Source organism: Pan troglodytes, chromosome X, assembly GCF_028858775.2.
Source record: "Pan troglodytes isolate AG18354 chromosome X, NHGRI_mPanTro3-v2.0_pri, whole genome shotgun sequence".
NCBI lineage: Eukaryota > Metazoa > Chordata > Mammalia > Primates > Hominidae > Pan > Pan troglodytes.
The window spans coordinates 107233756-107254592 of NC_072421.2; positions in this window are offsets into that span (position 1 = coordinate 107233756).

Here is a 20837-nt window from a genome sequence, read left to right on the forward strand (position 1 = left end):
TGCCCAGGCTGGAGTGCAGTGGCACGACCTCAGCTCACTGCAACCTCTGCCTCCGGGGTTCAAGAGATTCTCAAGCCTCAGCCTCCTGAGTAGCTGGGATTATAGGTGCCCGCCCCCATGCCCAGCTAACTTTTGTATTTTTAGTAGAGATGGGGTTTCACCACATTGGGCAGGCTGATCTTGAACTCGGAACTCAGGTGATCCACCTGCCTCGGCCTCCCAAAGTGCTGAGATTACAGGCGTGAACCACTGCAGCCAGTCTGGCCTTTTTAAAAGACAATTTGGCAGTATCTTTTAAATTTTAAAATGCATATACTCTTTGACATTTTCATGTACAGGGCTCTACTATACAGAGAAACTTGAACAAATACACAAAGATCTATGCACAGGAATAGTAACCAGACTATTATTTTAATAGTGAAAAATTAATCAAAAATCCCAAGTGTTCATTAACAGGAATGCGGTTAATACCTTATGGTATATCCATACTATGGAATACTGTTAGGTTAAAAAAAAAAAAGAATGAGGCACAATTATTTAAATATCTATATGCAAACATAATGACATGAAATGATGTTTGTGATATATTATTAAGCGAATAAGAGCAATTTGCAGTTCGATACACATAATTCATTCTCATTTTGAAAAAATATAAGTATATGTCACAGTATGTGTGTGCAGCAAACATCTGGAAAGATCTATACCAGATCTATACCAGATAATGAACAGTTGTTATCTCTACAGAAAGGGATCAGAGACTTCTTTATATACTTACTTCTATTGAGCAAAAGAGGTGAAGTGAACAGGCACTTCTTTTGTAATATAAATAAGAATAAAGAGACAATCAGTGGAAAAATGAGCCTTACTGAATGAAAATTTGCTTTACAAATAGCCTTTCTGGAATGTGTTTAGCTTATGTACAGTGATGTACAGCTACAGAGAATTTGGGAACCTTCACTAGGGCCTATTTGCACCATGGCTCAATAAAGAGAGTATAGTCTTAGGGAGGACCAATTCCTAAGCTGTTCTAGATCATCCTACCTAAATTTTTGCCCTTTGGCAACAAAATTAGATTTGTTGAACTATTTCATAGATACCATTGAAACAAGCTTGTAAAAAGTTGAGGTTAAGACCAGGTGTGGTGGCCCATGCCTGAAATCCCAGCTACTTGGGAGGGTGAGGCAGGAGGATCACTTGAGTCCAGGAGTTCAAGACTGAGGCAGGAGAATGGCGTGAACCCGGGAGGCAGAGGTTGCAGTGAGCCGAGACTGAGCCACTGCACTCCAGCCTGGGCGACAGAGGGAGACTCCATCTTAAAACAACAACAACAACAACAACAACAAAATTAGCCAGGTGTGGTGGCAGGCGCCTGTAGTCCCAGCTACTGGGGAGGCTGAGACGAGAATGGCGTGAACCCAGGAGGCGGAGCTTGCAGTGAGCGAGATCGCACTCCAGCCTGGGTGACAGAGGGAGACTCTGTCTCAAAAAAAAGAAAAAAAAGACCCTTCAGCTTCAATCATACCTCCCTTCCCCACACCCCATACTATACCTTGTTTCCCAGCATTGCAGAAGCTATTTAAAAAAAAAAAAAAAAAAAGTTAACCTAAGGCTGAAAGACTAAATACAGATACACAAGGAAAGTACTGATGCAAAGTACATTTGTAAATTAACAAAAAAGAAATGGCCATGGGGTAATAAAAATATCAAAATCAGATTTTCGGATAATCCAGATCAGATCAGTTCCCTGATAAAGTTATCTGATAGTGAAATTTAATAGAGCCTTTATCTGCTACAGTGTTCAAGATGAGAAAACCTCTAAAATTGAAAAAAAAAATACTAATGTATCGACCATGTCAGCGACATTCATCTGAGATTGCTAGCCTTTCCCTTTCCATTGGCTTTTTGTATTAATCCCAGGATTATGAACAAACTCATGCTGTGCTGTACCTAAATGCAACATAATCCTTCCCAGGTAGATCTTAAACTCCTGACTCCTCATCAGAGACTGAAGTTGCCAGTTGTACTCTTGTGGCAATGTGATGACCCAGAGCTCACTGGGGCCTATGTTAGAAGAAAACCCCTACAGTGGCAGGGCAGAATGACCTCACCATTTATTATGACTTTTCCTACAAATGGGAAAAAAAAGGGGGGAGTTTCAAAACCCAGTACCTTCCTGTAGAAAATAAAATGCATCATCAGATTAAATGAAAATTAAAGTGTCCTCATTTGAGATCATCACAGACGTTACAGCATGAAAGACTGGAAAAATGCAGAAGATGAAAAGTGTTGTAGCTACTGAATAGGAGACAGTGCTATGTTCTGTCTGAGCCCGTTGCACCATGTTTGAAAAACAAACATCTATGACACACATTGCAAAACCTAGATTAAGAAACCTCAGGGCAGAGGGCAGATCATCACACGTACAAGTGTACCCAGGCACTTGGCCAGTACACAAAGAGGTACATGGCTTCAGCACTTCGAAGTCTGTGTCCTTGGGCCTCTTTGTTTAAAAAAAAGAACTATTTTCATGATACAGGTTTGATCAAGGCAACAGTTTTACTTTCTGTAAATGTAAACAAAGAAAGGATATGCATTTGCCTGTGAAATTTAAAGTGCCTAACACATGAACTTTTCAAATAGAATGATAGAGCTGTAAAGAACTTTAAAGATCATCAAAAGTCCAGTCACTTATTTATTTAAAAATGAGGAAACTGGGGCTCCAAGAGGTTAAATAATTTACCCAAGGTTACAAAACTTGTTATTTCAGAACTGAGGACTGGAACACAGATCTCCTGACTCTCAGTTCAGTGATCACCCCACTTTGCCACGTTGCCTACCTCATACTATTTCCTAGAGATTTTACAATATAACCATAAACAAAGTTATCATAACCACACTTTCTAAAGTGCCCTGATTTGCTTGGATTAAAAAATCAACAGGAATATCTAAGGAAAACAGAAAAAGATGATCTGTTGGATTTATGTGGAATATGTCTGAGGAAGCAACTGGAATTTTTGAAGAGAAAGATTATTTCTTCTCCTTTACATAATTTGTTATGGAAAAAAGTCTAAACTTTTCCAATACATTTGTTATCATCTGGATGTGCTTAATCTACCCCTCAACAAACGTCCACTCCAGGTTTCAAACTCCTCCTTACCCAACGTGCTGATGGCGTTGATAGCTTGCTTTTCTTATTTCCTATCTGCCACTTTTTGTTTGCTTGTTTGTTTTTTGAGAGGGAGTCTCCCTCTGTCACCCAGGCTGGAGTGCAAGGGTGTGATCTCGGCTCACTGCAACTTCCTCCTCTAGAGTTCAAGCGTTTCTCCTGCCTCAGCCTCCGGAGTAGCTGGGATTACAGGCGCCCGCCACCACGCCTGGCTAATTTTTGTATTTTTAGTAGAGATGGGGTTTCGCCTGTTGGCCAGGCTGGTTTCAAACTCCTGACCTCAGGTGATTCACCTGCCTCAGCCTCCCAAAGTGCTGGGATTACAGGCGTGAGCCACCACACCCGACCCCTGTCTGCCACTTTTATGACATTCTTGCTATTTCATTTAACTATATGAGCAAATATTCCAAGCCTGTAGACTTGATATCAGAAAGGAACTTCCCAGTGTAGCAGAAAATGTAACACTCTCAGGGGTTAGGACCAGGAAGCCATTTGGGGCATTTGACAAATATAATTTTGTAAAAACAGCTTTCTCATTCTTGTTTGCTTCTGATCTTTCCATCTTCTGTACTATATAACAGAAGCTGTAAAAGTTTAGAAATACCCAAATGTAAGAAATAAGCTACATTAAAAATGACCACAAAACACATGAAAAGATGTTCAGCACTACTAGTCATTAGGGAAAGGCAAATCAAAAACACAATTAAATATCACTCCATACCCACTAAGATGGCTATAAAGATAATTTTTAAAGAAAACACTGGAAAATAACAAGTGTTAGGAAGAATATGGAGAAATTGGAATCCTCCTACATTGCTGGTGGGAATGCAGAGTGGTGCAGCTGTTACGGAAAACACTTCAACAGTTCCTCAAAAAGTTAAACATAGAGTTACTAATAACCCAACAATTCTACTCCTAAGTATATACCCAAAATAATTGAGGCTGGGCGTGGTGGATCATGCCTGTAATCCCAGCACTTTGAGAGGCCAAGGCAGGTAGATTGCTTGAGACCAGGAGTTTGAGGCCAGCCTGGGCAACAAGGTGGACACCATCTCTACTAAAAATTAACAAAAAATTTTATAAAAAGCTATGTGTGGTGGCACATGCCTGTAATCCCAGCTGCTCAGAAGGCTGAGGCATAGGAATCGCTTGAACCCAGGAGGCAGAGGTTGCAGTGAGCTGAGATTGTGCCACTGCACTCTAACCTGGGTGACAGAGCAAGACTCTGTCCAAAAAAAAAAAAAATTGAAAACAAGTACTCAAATATATGTACACTCATGTTCATAGCAGCACTATTTACAAAAGCCAAAAGGTGGAACACTCCAAATGACCATCAGCATACAACTAGACAAAGAAATTTGGTACACCTATACAATGGAATATTTTTCATCCACAAAAAGGAATGAAGTACTGATACACGCTACAACATGGAAGAAACTTGAAAATAGTACATTAGGCCAGGCGTAGTGGCTCACACCTGTAATCCCAGCACTTTTGGAGGCCGAGGCAGGTGGATCACCTGAGGTCAGGAGTTCGAGACCAGCCTGGCCAACATGGCAAAACTCCATCTCTACTAAAAATACCAAAAAAAAAAAAAAAAATAGCCAGGTGTGGTGGCACGTGCCTGTAATCCCAGCTACTCAGGAGGCTGAGGCAGGAGAAACGCTTGAACCCGGGAAGCAGAGGTTGCAGTGAGCCGAGACCACACCACTGCACTCCAGCCTGGGCAACAGAGCAAGACTCTGTCTCAAAAAAAAAAAAAAAAGAAAATAATATGTTATGTAAAAGAAGTCAGACACAAAACATCACTTATTGTACTATTCCATTTAAATGAAATCTCCAAAATAAATTCGTAGAGACACAATGCAGAATAGTGGATGCCAGGAGCTAAGGAGAGGGAAGACATTGCTCAGTGGATAAGGAGTTTTATTTTGGAGAGATGGAAATGTTTTGAAACTAGATAGAGGTGGTGATTGCACAACATTGTGACTGTACTAAATACCAGTAAATCGTTCACTTGAAAATGGTTAATTATGTTATTTGAATTTCACCTCAAATTATTATTAAAAAGAAATAAACTGCATCGAAAGAATGAAGCAAAAGATTGTAAACTTTCAATATTCAAAAGTTCATGTAATGAAGCATTAGAGAAGATACTGCAGAAAATAATATCTCAGAAAATAAAACGGAGTAGACCAAGTTCCCTTGGGGTAAAATTTAGGTTTGAAGAGTTATGAGGTGTTTTTCTCACTCATTTAACTTGGCTAATTTTCTAAGAATGAATTTTTTTTTTTTTGAGATGGAGTCTCGCTCTGTTGCCCAGGCTGGAGTGCAGTGGCGCGATCTCGGCTCACCACAGGCTCTGCCTCCCAGGTTCACGCCATTCTTCTGCCTCAGCATCCTGGGACTACAGGTGCCCGCCACCACGCCCGGCTAATTTTTTATATTTTTAGTAGAGACTGGGTTTCACCGTGTTAGCCAGCATGGTCTTGATCTCCTGACCTCGTGATCTGCCCGCCTCGGCCTCCCAAAGTGCTGGAATTACAGGCGTGAGCCACCGCACCAGGCCAGAATGAATATTTTCTATATCTGCTTAGAACCCTAAGTGTTAAGACATAACATCTTAATTTGTTTTACTATAGCATCAATATTTTTGTCTGTCCTCAAGGGTTTTTCTGCTTCTCTCTAATGGGCAACATATAGGGATAAAATTTTAATTATTTTATTAATTCAGCTTTAAATTTATAATTATGTGAATAAATTTTTATTTACATGCAATATAAACAAATACATCATTTTGTGATCTAACCACATTTGCATACTATGTCATGTGTTCCTAAATGATGTGGCATTAAAAGTATAACTGGTTCTTTTAAAAATTCCATATTCTGGCCAGGTGCGGTGGCTCACGCCTGTAATCCCAGCACTTTGGGAGGCCAAGGCAGGCAGATCACCTGAGGTCAGGCATTCAAGACCAGCCTGGCCAACATGGTGAAACCCCATCTCTACTAAAAATACAAAAATTAGCTGGACGTGGTGGCAGGCACCTGTAATCTCAGCTACTCGGGAGGCTGAGGCAGGAGAATTGCTTGAACCTGAGAGGCAGAGGTTGCAGTGAGCCGAGACCACACCACTGCCCTCGAGCCTGGGTGACAGAGCGAGACTCTGTGGCAAAAAACAAACAAACAAACAACAAAACAACAACAAACAAACATATTCTACAACTTTACTCCCAAATTTAAATTTCCTTTTTTTTTTGACAGGCTTGTCTCAAACTCCTGACCTCGTGATCCGCCCTCCTTGGCCTCCCAAAGTGCTGGGATTACAGGCGTGCGCCACTGTGTCTGGCCCCCAAATTCCATTTTTAAGAGGCTAAGGAAACAACAACAAAAAAATGTGTTCCACAAATTTAGAATTTCAAGAAATTTTAAATCTTTACCTCAAACTCATTCATGCAGTCATTCAGTCATTCAACAAATATTTATTTAACTGTGACTTTGTGACCAACTGGGAGTGGGGAACACAGATATGGTGCCAAACTCAAGGGACAGGTCACCTCCCTTAGGGAGCTTATATGTTGATGTGTAAGACAACCAAATGAGATAACTTCAGAAAATGATGTCATAGACAACATAAAACATGACTATGAGATTAAAGGTGCATTTTTGTGTAAAGCTGTACTTTTTTTTTTTTTTAGTCTAGTGTAGTGAGAAGGTGGGAAAGAGTAGAACAAGGAGTTTGATCTGTAACTGACTGTGAACAATCAATTGAGATAAATTACTAGCTTTGGACCAGGCTCAAGGTGTATTTTTTATTTTTATTTATTTTATTTATTTATGTATTTATTTATTTGAGACACAGGCTTGCTCTGTCGCCCAGGCTGGAGTGCAGTGGTGCAATCTTGGCTCACTGCAACCTCCGCCTCCCAGGTCAAGCAATCCTCCCACCTCAGCCTCCCAAGTAGCTGGGATTACAGGCATGTGCCACCATGCCCGGCTAATTTTTGTATTTTTAGTAGAGACGAGATTTCACCAGGTTGGCCAGGCTGGTCTCAACCTCCTGACCTCAAGTGATCCACCGGCCTCGGCCTCCCAAACTGCTGGGATTACAAGCATGAACCACTGCGCCTAGCCTTGAGGTGTACTTTAAATAGGGTGATTTGGAAAGGCCTAGCTGCAAAGTCAACATTTGAGCTAAGATGTGAATAATAAAAGGGACCCAGTCAGGCCCAGGTCAGGGGGAAGAATGGTCTAGTCAGAAGGATCATCAAGAGCCAGACATGGTGGCTCACGCCTGTAATCCCAGCATTTTGGGAGGCTGAGGTGGGTGGATCACCTGAGGTCAGTAGTTCCAGATCAGTCTGATCAACATAGTGAAACCCTGTCTCTACTAAAATTACAAAATTAGCCCGGTATGGTGGCTCATGCCTGTAATCCCAGCCACTTAAGAGGCTGAGGCAGGAAAATCACTTGAACCCGGGAAGCAGAGGTTGCAGTGAGCCGAAATCATGCCACTGCACTCCAACCTGGGCAACAAGACCGACCGATAATCTGTCTAAAAAAAAAAAAAAAAAAAAAAGATCATCAAGAGCAAAAGTCATAAAGCCAATCTGGCAATCTGGGCTTGGGCCTTGTACAACTGGACGGATCATAGAAAACTAGAGAACTAAGGGCAGAGGCAACATGGAAAGAAGTCAGAGAGGTGAGGAGGAACTGGTTTTTCAGGGTAGTATAGTCCAGGGTAAAAAGTCTGATTTTATTTAAGTACACCTATGCTCTGAAATGTTTACAACACCAAGAGTAATCTGGTCAAAGCAGCAGATAAAAGGGATTGGTGAAACACAAACAACACACACACACACACACACACACACACACACATTTAAGAGAGGATATACCAAAACATATACTTCCCTTTGGTTGTCAGAAATTAATCTGATCAGCCTGAAAGATTGTTTTCTTTTCCTTCTAGCCCAGGGTTTCTCAAACTCAGCGCTATTGACATTTGGGCTGGATAATTTTGGGAGGAGCTGCCCTGTACATTGCAGAATGTTTAACAGCATCCCTGATATCTACCTGCTAAATACTAGTAGCACCCCTCTCCGAGGCTGTGACCACCAGAAACATGTCTAGAGATTGCCAACTGTCTTATAGAAGCAAAACTGACCTTGGTAGGGTACAACTGTTCTAATGCAAGGCAGGAAAGTGAATAGATGCCATGTAGGGAGGTAGACTTTGAAGGAGGTGGCATTTTCTTTTTAATTTCGCCTTTCCCACCTCCAGCCTCATTCCAAAGCCTCTCCTGATTCCCCAGCCTATGGAACACATACACTGGTGTTAAGTAAATATTCAGTAAATTCTTCCAATACTGACTGCCAATCTGTACACACTGAGCCAAAATTTTTCTTCAACAACAGGGTGGTAGGTGGAGGATACCATTGGATTTGAGTAGTCTGGGTAACTGCCTCAACTTTTCAGCTCATTTTGTTTATATAGAGCCTTAAAGAGACCAAACCTCCTACTGGATGTCTACAGAACACCAAAAGAATTATTCATTTTCTAAATTCCAACAAAGTTTTCTGAAAACACAACTTTTATTCACTGACTTCAGTTATAAACTTAGAGTTGCATTTCCATAAGCAGCACCTCCTAACAGAGTATGAGACTGTGAGAGTAGCAGAGAGTAGTCAGAGACTCTCGGGCAGGGTTTCCCATTCTCAGTACCATTGACATTTGGGGCCAGATAATTATTTTTGTGGGGATCTGTCCTGTGCATTATAGGATATTGAGCAGCATCCCTGGTCTCTGCCCACAGGATGCCAGAAGCACCCACCCCACTCCTTTTGCAAAAATAAAAAAAAAACTGTTTGTAATGAATATCCAGGAGTCCATACTGATGTAAAGAAATGATGGATAAATAAATAGATATGGGAGAAGATACAAATTTCCCACAGAGAAGAATTCTAAGTAATTTATGTAGATACACTTTCCTCAAGGAGGTAGTACCTAATTCCTCACTCTTTGAGTGAGGGCTGCACCTAGTGACTTGCTTTCAAAGAGTAGAGTATGGAAAGGCAGGAAAATAACTTTACAAAGAAGAAACTTCGGCCAGGTGCGGTGGCTCATGCCTGTAATTCCAGCACTTTGGGAGGCCGAGGTGGGCAGATCACCTGAGTTCAGGAGTTCGAGACCAGCCTGTCCAACATGGTGAAACCCCACCTCTACTAAAAATACAAAAATTAGCCGGGTGTGTTGGCGCACATCTGTAATCCCAGCTACTGGGGAGACTGAGACAGGAGAATTGGTTGAACCTGGGAGACAGAGGTTGCAGTGGGCCGAGATCACAGCATTGCACTCCGGCCTAGTCGACAGAGCAAGACCCTGTCCCCCGGGCCAAAAAAAAAATCTCACAAACACTACCTTGGATAAGTGGCCAAGATTAACATCATCAGTGATGTCATGTTGATAGTCTTAGATATGATAAAATGAGAATGGCAGTTCACCTCCATGGTGCCTCCCCTCAAATCCCATATCAGAATAACATTAGATAAATTGGCCAGGCATGGTGGCTCACACCTATAATCCCAGCAATTTGTGAGGCTGAGGCGGGCGGATCACCTGAGGTCAGGAGTTCCAGACCAGCCTGGCCAACATGGCGTAACCCCGTCTCTACTAAAAATACAAAAATTAGCCGGCCGTGGTGGTGGGCGCCTGTACTCCCAGCTACTAGGGGGCTGAGGCAGGAGAATCGCTTAAACCTGGAAGGCACAGTTTGCAGTGAGCCGAGATCATGCCACTGCATTCCAGCCTGGGCAACAGAGCGAAATAATAACATTAGACAAATCCTAACTAAAAGATACTCTGCAAAATACCTAATCAGTACTCCTCAAAACTGTCAAGGTCATCAAAAACAAAGAAAGTCTGAGAAACTGTTATAGCCAAGAGAAGTCTAGCTAAATACAATGTGGTTTCTTGGATGGGGTCCTGAAACAGAAAAAGGACATTAAGTACCAACTAAGTGTGTCCGGAATTGTTGGGTTCTTGGTCTCACTGACTTTAAGAAAGAAGCCACGGACCCTCGTGGTGAGTGTTACAGTTTTTAAAGGCGGCGTGTCTGGAGTTTGTTCCTTCTGATGTTCGGATGTGTTTGGAGTTTCTTCCTTCTGGTGGGTTCGTGTTCTCGCTGGCTCAGGAGTGAAGCTGCAGACCTTCGCAGTGAGTGTTACAGCTCTTAAGGTGGTGCGTCTGGAGTTGTTCGTTCCTCTCAGTGGGTTCGTGGTCTCGCTGGCTTCAAGAGTGAAGCTGCAGACCTTCACGGTGAGTGTTACAGCTCATAAAGGCAGTTTGGACCCAGAGAGCGAGCAGCAGCAAGATTTATTGCAAAGAGCAAAAGAACAAAGCTTCCACAGTGTGGAAGGGGACCTGAGCAGGTTGCCACTGCTGGCTCGGGCAGCCTGCTTTTATTCCCTTATCCGGCCTCACCCACATCCTGCTGATTGGTCCATTTTACAGAGAACGGATTGTTCTGTTTTATAGAGAGCTGATTGGTCCGTTTTGATGGGGTGCTCATTGGTGCATTTACAATCCCTGAGCTAGACACAAAAGTTCTCCAAGTCCCCACTAGATTAGCTAGACACAGAGTGTCCATACAAAAGTTCTCCACTTCCCCGCTAGATTAGCTAGACACAGAGTGTCGATTGGTGCATTCATAAACCCTGAGCTAGACCCAGGGTGCTGATTGGTGTGTTTACAAACCTTGAGCTAGATACAGAGTGCTGATTGGTGTATTTACAATCCCTTAGCTAGACACAAAGGTTCTCCAAGTCCCCACCAGAGTAGCTAGATACAGAGTGTCAATTGGTGCATTCACAAACCCTGAGCTAGACACAGGGTGCTGATTGGTGTGTTCACAAACCTTGAGCTAGATACAGAGTGCTGATTGGTGTATTTACAATCCCCTAGCTAGACATAAAGGTTCTTCAAGTCCCCACCAGACTCAGGAGCCCAGCTGGCTTCACCCAGTGGATCCCCCACTGGGGCCGCAGGTGGAGCTACCTGCCAGTCCCATGCTGTGGGCCCACACTTCTCAGCCCTTGGGTGAAGATGGGACTGGGCACCGTGGAACAGGGGGCGGCACTCGTCGGTGAGGCTCGGGCCGCACAGGAGCCCACGGAGGGGGTGGAGGCTCAGGCATGGTGGGCTGCAGGTCCCGGGCCCTCCCCTGCGGGGAGGCAGCTAAGACCTAGTGAGAAGCTAAGGCCCCGGCACTGCTGGGGGACCCAGCACACCCTCCGCAGATGCTGGCCCGGGTGCTAAGCCCCTCATTGCCCAGTGCAGCAGGGCCGGCTGGCCACTCCGAGTGCGGGGCCACCAAGCCCACGCCCACCTGGAACTCCAGCTGGCCTGCAAGCACCATGCGCAGCCCCAGTTCCCGCTTGCGCCTCTCCCTCCACACCTCCCCGCAAGCTGAGGGAGTCAGCTCAGGCCTTGGCCAGCCTAGAAAGGGGCTCCCACAGTGCAGCGGTGGGCTGAAGGGCTCCTCAAGTGCCGCCAAAGTGGGAGCCCAGGCAGAGGAGGCGCTGAGAGTGAGCGGGGGCTGCGAGGGCTGCCAGCACTCTATCACCTCTCATAAGGACACAGAAATAAAGTATAAACTTTAGTTAATAACAATGTGTCAATATCTCTTCCTTGGTGTAACAATACATCACACCAATGTAAGATGTTAACAATAGGGGAAACTAAGTGAAGATATATGCAAGTCTTTGTACTATGTTTGCAACTTTTTTTGTAACTCTAAAACTACTGTAAAAACTTTTTAAGTTTATTTTTTAAATGTCTTCAGATATTGCCAAACTTCCCCCAGGGAGCAAAATCTCCTTCAGTTAAGAATCACTGTTCTAGGTCAATCTAGTCATTTGCTTTATCATTATAACACTTTCCACCTTTTACAATATTTTTACTAGCTCCCAGCTCTCCTCTATGTTGTCAGCAACTCCTAATATTCAAGAATTCTTAGACTTTAAGATCTCCTTTGTTCTCACCCACAGCTTCCAGAGCTTTCCTCCTCTCCACTTTTGTCTGTCTATTCACTACATACCAATTGAAGTGGAGTTCAATGTCATTTCCCTCATAGGTAATGCTATCTAACAAATCAAGTCTGTAAATTCTTCTACTTCAAGACATGAGGTAATAGTTAAACTACTTTTTTCAGCTTGAAAATCTGCACATTGTGATTACATTAAAAAGGGCTACTTGCACTTCATCAGTGTTGCAAAAACTTCAGTTCAAGAGTGATACTGTCTTAATATTAAGACTGCTTTGCCCTGAAAAGATATTCCACCAATATATGGAACAGAGGCTTCAGCTGCAGATATGAAATAGAATTAGTTTAAGGCAAAATGGTCTGCCAAATCCAACATTGTCAGTCACTCTCCATAGCATTTTGTGATTTTAAAAAATTTTACCTAGTAATTCTTCAGCCATGAATATGAATTTCTGCCTTCTTCTGCGTCTAAATATGAAGAAACAAAAGAGTTTGACCCAATATTGAAATTAAACCTGAAAAAATTAAAGATACCAGTAAAAAGAAAGACAAGTGGAGCCACTAACGTAATTTATTTTTATTTTTATTTTTATTTTTTGAGACAGAGTCTCACTCTGTCACCCAGGCTGGAGTGCAATGGCACTATCTCAGCTCACTGCAACTCCACCTCCTGAGTTCAAGTGATTCTCCTGCCTCAGCCTCCTGAGTAGCCGGGATTACAGGCACGCACCACCATGCCTGGCTAATTTTTGTATTTTTAGTAGAGGCAGGGTTTCACCATGTTGGTCAGGCTGGTCTCAAACTCCTGACCTTGTGATCGGCCCGCCTTGGCCTCCCAAAGTGCGGGGATTATAGGCATGAGCCACCACGCCCAGCCGCCACTAACGTTTTCAAAGTGTAATCCTCTTTCTGAGGTGGTGGTTCCTTTTATACCACTATTTCCTTCCTCTGAATTGCTGTTCCTATTCCCACCCAGCTCTAATAGAAACATAGCCTATGTTTTATTATATGTGTAGCAGTGTCTTGGCTGGGCTGAAGGTAGTGCCAGAACCTTGTCTGAGAGAAATTAGATGACACTTCCCCCATCGCTTCTTTTATCTATTTGCATAAGTTTATATGCATGGAGACTGGGGTTTGGGCCGAAGGAGGAGTGATAAGTTGGTTTTCATTTGTTGTTATTTGCTGGAGCACACAGAAAAAGATAATGAAAGCTGGAAAGAAAAGAAGGTAAGGTAGAGTGCTGGTGCTATGGCTGAATCTTTGGATTTGAGGCCTGGTAGGGGAGAAGGGTATATGGCCAAAGCTGAGGGAGTCATTTTCTTGAAGGACTTTATGTGATTCTGGGCTGAAATAATGCTGTTTAGGTACAAAGTTAGAAAATTATTGTAGAGTTGGGTGAGGGGCCTAGATCCCCGTACCTCAAGGACTGGAAACTTTGTGAAAATAGGGAGCCAGTACCCTTGGCACAGACAATGCTGTTTGCACAAAGGGCATCTGCAGCAGAGGCAGTGATAAGGTGCTTTGCCTAGCAGGCTAGAGTATAAGAATGTAAGTGAACTTGTTACAAACACGTGGCAAACGACTCTTCTGAAAACAGCCAGAAATAACTAGAGAGTCCTTGGAAGGGGTTTAAATTCCTCTGTGAGCAGGTGAGGGCTTGCAGGTGATGAAATTTGGATACAAGTGTACATGTGATCTCATTTTACCAGCAGGAAAAATCTGGAATATTTGGGTTATATAATTTTTGTTTTCTAGGATTCAATTCTAATAAGATCTGAGATTTCTTAAACCTGTCTCCATCTTAGAAGAATACTACTCCATACCTGAGCCATCATTTACCTCCAAAGTCTAAAGACACACTATTATAGTTTCCACTGAGAGTCCTTTGAGCAATCTTGTCTAACAGCATGCTAACTGACTATAGGTCTCATTCTCTGGAAGTTCCCTAGAGTTAGCCTTCCTCAGTCACCTAAGTTAACAAGGATACTTCTCCTTCAGAAAAGTAATGTAGCTTATTTTTACTTTAACCCCCTTGGAAGCCTCTAAATATCCTTTTAAAAACACTTATCATAGGGAGCCACATGCTCCTTTCAATAACCAGTGTTTCTTTCTATGAAAATAGGCCTCTTCGAGCTGGTCACGGTGGCTCATGCCGGTAATCCCAGCACTTTGGGAGGCTGAGGTGGGTGGATCACAAGGTCAGGAGATCGAGACCATCCTGGCTAACATGGTGAAACCCTGTCTCTACTAAAAATACAAAAAAAAAAAAAAATGAAGTGAACCTGGGAGGCGGAGCTTTCAGTGAGCCGAGATCGTGCCACTGCACTCCAGCCTGAGCAACAGAGTGAGACATCGACTCAAAAAAAAAAAAAAAAAAGAATAGGCCTCTTCAGACCATTACTCTTTGCTGAAAATCCAGACTTTTGTGTCCTAGATAACTACAATAATTATCTTGCTCCTTTTCTATTTTTCTTTGTACTTTTTAGTTAATACAGAAAAATAGACACTCATGTTCTCTGCATGTGGCAAGTACAGAAAAAAATTCAATGAACACCAAGGCATCTAGACTATATATCAACTAACGAAAGATTTAGAAAGACAAATTTCTTGGACTGTAGCCACATGTCTTGTTGCCTAAGAATTTAAAGATTCATTTAAGATCCACTTAATATTCCATAATAATATGGTCAGTTAGGACATAGATGTTGACAACTTGAACATTTTCCCCATTACTAAGGAAGTGAAAGAAGATTGCATAGTAAGTTCAGTTTTATCTTTGGCTACAAAAGCTAATAACCCAACAAGAAACTTACAAATTGGTCTTTGGACTAAGCTTCCAATCTGCCTTTCAATTAAAATGAGTTTATATGAGATCTAAGTACTCTTGTAGATTGACTATGTGCAATGGAAAATATTCACAAGATGATGTGCAAAGGATCCAGAAAATAAATATATTTACTACTGAGGTCATGTACCAGTCTATATCATGGAAATTTAAAATAGCATCCTAAGATATTCCTATAGATAGGCAACTGAACACTACTGCCAAATCTTACTTTCTAGACAAAGCAGGAAACCAAAGTTATAGACTCAATGTGTCAGGAGATTTAGGTAAGCAGAAATAGTGTTAAAGCAACATGAATCCAAAGGTCATCATAGTTGAATGTCAGGTTTCTTTAATAGCTACATGACCATTGCTTTTTTTTTTTTTTTTTGACTGAGTTTCACTCTTGTCACCCAGGCTTGAGTGCAATGGTGCAATCTCGGCTCACCACAACCTCCACCTCCCGGGCTCAAGTGATTCTCCCACCTCAACCTCTCGAGTAGCTGGGATTCCAGGTGTGTGCCACCACACCCAGCTACTCTTTTTGTATTTTTAGTAGAGACAGGGTTTCGCCATGTTGGCCAGGCTGGTCTCAATCTCCTGACCTCAGGTGATCCATCTGCCTCGGCCTCTCAAAGTGCTGGGATTACAGGCATGAACCACTGCACCTGGCCAACCATTGCCTTTAAGAAATCCTTGTTGGGAAGTGGAGCAAGAGGGCTGAATAGAATTCTCCAGCAATTAGGCCAGGTGTGATGGCTCATGCATGTAATCTCAGCATTTTGGGAGGCCACGGTGGGCGGATTACTTGAGCTCAGGAGTTCGATACCAACCTGGGCAACATGGTGAAACCCCATCTCTACAAAAAAAAAAACAAAAAACAAAAAACAAAAATTAGCTGAGCTTGGTGGCATGCACCTTAGTCCCAACTACTTGGGAGGCTGAGGTGGGGGGATCACTTGAGCCTGGGAGGCGGAGGTTGCAATGAGCCATGGTCATGCCACTGCACTACAGCCTGGGTGACAGACCAAGACCCTATCTCAAAAAAAAAAAATTATCCAGCAATTGTCTTTCCCACAGGAACAACAAATTGAACAAATATCACCACAAGAGATAAAAAGAAACAAAACTGAAAAAGTAGGAGAGGGAGATGATGTTAAAGTGTAGAGTTTTTATTAGTTTTCTCTTTGTTTGCTAGTTTGTTTTTGCAGAGTTAAGTTCTCACCAGTTTAAAATAATGGGTTTTAAAATGTTGTTTTCAAGCCTCATGGTAACCTCATATCAAAAAACCTATAACGGATACACAAAAAATAAAAAAGCAATAAATTAAAACATACCACCAGAGAAAACTACTTTCACAAAAAGAAAGGTGGAAAGGAAGGAAGGAAGATAATGCCACAACGCAAGCAGAAAACAAATAACAAAGTGGCAGGAGTAAGTCCTTACTTATCAATAATAACACTGAATGGAAATAGACTAAACCCTCCAGTCAAAACACATAGAGTTGCCGGGCATGGTGGCTCATGCCTGTAATCCTAGCACTTTTGGAGGCCAAGGTGGGCAGATCACTTGAGGTCAGGAGTTCCAGATCAGTTTGGCCAACATGGTGAAACCTCATCTCTACTAAAAATACAAACAATTAGCTGGGTATGGTGGCAGTTACCTATAATCCCAGCTACTGGGGAGGCTGAGGCAGGAGAATTGCTTGAACCCAGGAGGCTGAGTCTGCAGTGAGCCAAGATTGTGCCACTGCACTCCAGCCTGGGTGACAGAGTGAGACTCTGTCTCAAAAAAACAAAGCAAAACAAAACAAAACCACATAGAGTGGCTGAATGGATGAAAAAAAATAAGAACCAACTATCTGCTGCCTACCAGGAACACTCATCACCTATAAAGACACACATAAACTGAAAACAAAGAGATGAACAGAGATATTCCATGCAAATGGAAACCAAGAAAGAGCAAGAGTCACTCTATTTATATCAGATAAAATAGATTTCAAGACAAAAACTATAAAAAGAGACAAGGAGGGTCATTGTATAATGGCAGAAGTCAATTCACCAAGAGGATATAACAATTGTAAATATATATGCACTCAACACTGGAGCACCCAGATATACAAAGCAAGTATTATTAGAGCTAAAATGAAAGACAGACCCCAATACATAAATAGCTGGAGACTTCAACAACCCACTTTCAGCATTGGACAGATCATCCAGATAGAAAATCAACAAAGAAAGATCAGACTTAATCTGTACAGTAGGCCAAACGGACCTAATAGATATTTACAGAATGTTTCATCCAATGGCTGCAGAATACACATTTTTCTCCTCACTACATGAACATTCTCAAGGATAGGCCATATGTTAGGCCACAAAACAAGTCTTTAAAATTTCAAGAAAACTGAAAGCATATCAAGCATCTTCTCTGGCCACAATGGAATAAAACTAGAAATCAATAATAATGAGAGGAACTTCAGAAACTATACAAACATATGGAAATTAGATAACATGTTCCTGAATTACCAGTGAGTCAATGAGGAAATTAATAATGAAATCAAAAATTTATTGAAACAAATGATAATGGAGACACCATATACCAACACATATGGGATATAGCCAAAGCAGTACTAAGAGGAAAGTTTATAGCAATAAGCACCTACATCAAAAAAAAATAAGAAAACTTCAAATAAACAACCTAACAGTGCATCTCAAAGAAGTAGAAAAGCAAGAGCAAAGCAAGCCCATTAGTAGAAGAAAATAAGTAATAAAGATCAGAAGATAAATAAATGAAATTAAAACAAAAAATACAAAAAATCAAGGAAGTGAAAAGTTGGTTTTTGAAAGGACAAAATTGACAAAACTTTAGCCATACTAAAAAAAAAAAGTGAAGAAAAGAGAAAAAAAAAGAGTGGAGGCCCAAATGAATATAATCCTAAATTGAAAAGGAGACATTACAACTGATACTGCAGAAATTCATTAGTGACTACTACGCTCATTAGAGACTACTATGAGCATCTATATGGCAATAAATTATAAAACCTAGAAGAAATGGATAAACTTCTAGACACACACAACCTACGTAGATTGAACCATGAAGAAATCCAAAACCTGAGTAGACCAATAACAAGTAAAGAGATTGAAGTTGTAATAAAATGTCTCCCACCTAAGAAAAGCCTGGGACCTGATGGCTTCACTGCTGAATTCTACCAAACATTTACAGAAGAAATAACACCAATCCTACTCAAACTATGTTGAAAAATAGAAAAGGAGAGAATACTTCCAAACTCATTCTATGAAGCCGGTATTACCCTGATACCAAAAACAGACAAAAGCATATCCAAAAAATAAAACTACAGGCCAATAGCTGATGAACGTTAATGCAAAAATCCTCAACAAAATATTAGCAAATCAGATTCAACAATACATAAAGAAGATCATTCATCAGGACCAAGTAGGATTTATCCCTGGGATGCAAGGATGGTTCATCATATGCAAATCAATCAATGTGATACATCATATCAACAGAATGAAGGACAAAAACCATACCATCATTTCAATTGATGGTGAAAAAGCATTTGATAAAATTCAACATTCCTTCTTGATAAAACCCTCAACAAATGGGGTATAGAAGGAATGTACCTCAACACAATAAAAGCCATATATGACAGACCCACTGCTCATATCAAATTGAATAGGGGAAAAAATGAAAGCCTTTTCTCTAAGATCTGGAACAAAACAAGGATGCCTACTTTTACAACTGTTATTCAACATAGTACTGAAAGTCCTAGCTATAGTAATTAGACAGGAGAAAGAAATAAAGGGCATCCAAATCAGAGAGAAATAAGTCAAATTATATTTGTTTGCAGATGATATGATCTTATATTTGGAAAATACTGAAGACTCCACACACACAAAAAACTATTAGAACTGATAAATTCAGGAAAGATGCACGATGCAAAATCAGCATACAAAACTCAGTAGCATTTCTATATGCCAACAATGAACAGCTGGAAAAAGACATCAAGAAAATAATCTCATTTGGAATAGCCATAAATAAAACAAACTATCTAGGACTTAATCAAAGAAGTGAAAGATCTCTACAATGAAAACTATAAAACACTGAAGAAAGCAATGTTTCATCATTTTAAAATGTCCTCTGAAGATGACACCAAAAAATGGAAAAATATTCCGTGTTCATGGATTGGAAGAATCAATATTGTTAAAATGTCCATATTACTCAAAGCCATCTACAGATTCAATGCAATCTTGATCAAAATACCAATTACATTCTTAACAGAAATACAAAAAAAATCCTAAAATTTATATGGAACCACAAAAGACCTAGAATAGCCAAAGCTATCCTGAGCAAAAAGAATAAAACTAGAGGAATCACATTACCTGACTTCAAATTATACTACAGAACTACAGTAGCAAAAATAGCATGGTACTGGCATAAAAATGGACACGTAGACTAACGGAACAGGACAGACAACTCAGAAACAAATCCATACATCTACAGTGAACTCATTTTCAACAAAGGTGTCAAGAACATACATTAAGGAATAGACAGTCTCTTCAATAAATGGTGTTGTGAAAACTGGATATCCACATGCAAAGGAAAAAAACTAGACCCTTGTCTCTCACCATATACAAAAGTCAAATCAAAATGAATTAAAGACTTAAATCTAAGACCTCAAATTATGAAACTACTACAAGAAAAATCTCCAGGACATTTGGAGTTGGCAAAGATTTCTCGAGTAGTACCCCACAAGCACAGGCAACCAAAGCAGAAGTGGACAAATGGAATCACATCAAGTTAAAAAGCTTCTGCACAGTAAAAGAAACAATCAACAAAGAAACAACCCACAGAATAGTAGAAAATGTTTGTAAACTACCCATCTGACGAGGGATTAATAACCAGAATATATAAGGAGCTCAAACATCTCTATAGGAAAAAAATCTAATAATTCAATTAAAAAATTGGCAAAAGATTTGAGTAGACATTTCTCAAAAGAAGACATACAAATGGCAAACAGGCGTATGAAAAGGTGCTCAATATCATTGATCATCAGAGAAATACAAATCAGAACTACAATGAGATATTACCTCCCCCAGTTAAAATGGCTTAAATCCAAAAGACAGGCAATAACAAATTTTGGCGAGGATGTGGAGAAAAGGGAACCCTCATGCCCTGTTGGTAGGAATGTAAATTAGAACAACCACTATGGAGAACAGTTTGGAAGTTCCTCAAGATCCAGCAATCCCACTGCTAGATATATACCCAAAAGAAAGGACATCAGTGTATCAAAGAGATACCTGCACTCCCATGCTTGTTGGTATACCGTTCACAATAGCCAAGATTTGGAAGCAACCTAAGCATCCATCAACAGATGAATGAAGAAAGAAAATGTGGTACCTATACACAATGGAGTACTAGTAAGCCAAAAAAAAAAAAAAAAAAAAAAAAAGAATGCAATCCTGCCATTTGCAACAACATGGATGGAACTGGTGGTCATTATGTTAAGTGAAATAAGCCAGGCTTGGAAAGACAAGAGGATGGTTACCAAAGGCTGGGATAGGTGGTGGGGGGTTTAGAGGGTGCGGGCAAAGTGGGGATAGCTAATGGGTACAAAAAAAGTTAGAAAGAATGAATAAGACCTAGTATTTGATAGCATAACAGGGTGACTACAGTCAATAATAATTTAATTGAACATTTAAAAATAAGTAAAAGAATATAGGCCGGGTGCAGTGGCTCACACTGTAATCCCAGAACTTTGGGAGGCCAAGGTGGGCGGATCACCTG